This window comes from Nyctereutes procyonoides, unplaced genomic scaffold (genome assembly GCF_905146905.1).
Source record: "Nyctereutes procyonoides isolate TBG_1078 unplaced genomic scaffold, NYPRO_anot_genome, whole genome shotgun sequence".
In the NCBI taxonomy this organism is placed as follows: Eukaryota; Metazoa; Chordata; class Mammalia; order Carnivora; family Canidae; genus Nyctereutes; species Nyctereutes procyonoides.
The window spans coordinates 60143694-60145234 of NW_026575121.1; the positions used below are offsets into that span (position 1 = coordinate 60143694).

The 1541-nt window shown below is 37.6% G+C and overlaps 1 pseudogene; it reads right to left on the reverse strand.

Annotated features, from left to right (window-relative positions):
* Positions 1 to 363: 363 nt before the first annotated feature.
* On the reverse strand, positions 364 to 777 carry LOC129516420 (60S ribosomal protein L34-like; annotated as a pseudogene).
* Between the last annotated feature and the right edge of the window lie 764 nt (positions 778 to 1541).

The following is a 1541-nucleotide window of genomic DNA, read 5'->3' on the forward strand; positions in this document are numbered from 1 at the left end:
AGCTGGGTTTATATCTACTGTCTTACTACTTGTTTTCTATTTGACTCACATGCCTAAATTTTCTCCTTCATTACCTTATTTGAGTTGATCAAGTATTTTTTTCATTCCATTTTTCCCTTTATTGGATTAATTATATATTCTTTTTATATCACTTTAACAGCTTAATTAGAAATTACAATACCTATCCTAGACTTATCATAATTGAAAATAAATTAGCACTTTTAGTATTTCCTGGGAAATGCAAGGACAAGAGACCACTTAACCCCATTTACTAACCATCTTTTGTATTTTTTTATCATGAATTTTAATCCTATAGATGTTTTTAATGCCATAGACATTGTAGTTACAGTTTTTTTTAACAGATCAAGCTTTTTGATTTTTATTACTCAAAAAAATCCTCATTTTTTTATTTAGCTTTCTGACTCTGTGCTTGTGCCTTCAACACTTTCACAACGATTTTCTGCTCCTCAATAAGGAAAGCACGCTTGATCCTGTTACGAACACACGGAACCACCATAGGCCCTGCTGATGTGTTTTTTCGTTTTAGACAATCTCATAAGGACTTTAGGTCTCACCGCACGAACTCCTCAAAGTCGGCCAGGACACATGCCACATGCAGACTTTGGTGCTTTCCCAACCTTCTTGGTATAAAGGTAAACGATTCTATTGCCAGGAGTTCGGGACAGCCTAGTTTTGTTAGAGGCTGTATTGTAGGACAGCCTACGACGGTATGTCAAACGCTGAACCATTCTGAACACCTACGGACGCCGTCCCCGGAAGAGCTGCAGTTACAGTTTTATACGGTTAATATTCATTTGGGCTTGCCCATGTACTTACCTCATGCTCTTTATTCTGTTGTGCACTGTTAATGCTTCCAGTTAACAAGACAGTATTATGACTAAAGAATTTCTTTTAGCATTTTAGTGTGAGTCTGCTGGGTGTATCATTAGGCTTTTTTTTTTTTTTAAGATTTTATTTATTTATTCATGAGAGACACAGAGAGAGAGGCAGAAACACAGGAAGAGGGAAAAGCACACTCCCTGCAGGGGGACCGATGTGGGACTCCATCCCAGGATCCCTGGATCATGACCTGAGCCGAAAGCAGACGCTCAACTGCTGAGCCACCCAGGTCCCCCATCCAGGTTTTATTTGTCTGAAATATCTTTACCTTCACTTTTGAGGAATATTTTGACTAAATAGAGAATTCCGTGTTCACAGTTATTGTCCTTCAGTGTTTTCATTGTCATTTGTTTTCCATAGTTTCCACTGAGGGGTCTGCTGTCTCCATCTCTGTTCTTGTTGCTCCTTTGACTGTTAAGGCTTCTTTTCTCCTCTGGCATTTTAAACAATTTCTCTTTGTCTATTAATTTCAGTAGGTTTAAAACGATGTGCCTGGGTGAATTCCATTGCATTTATTATGCCTGGGGCTTATAGCAATATTTGAATCTATGGCTTGGTTTCTTTTGTAAGTTTTGCATAATTCTAGTCTATTTTTTCCAATAATGATTCTGAACAATTTCTCTCTTCCTCCTCCAATTATA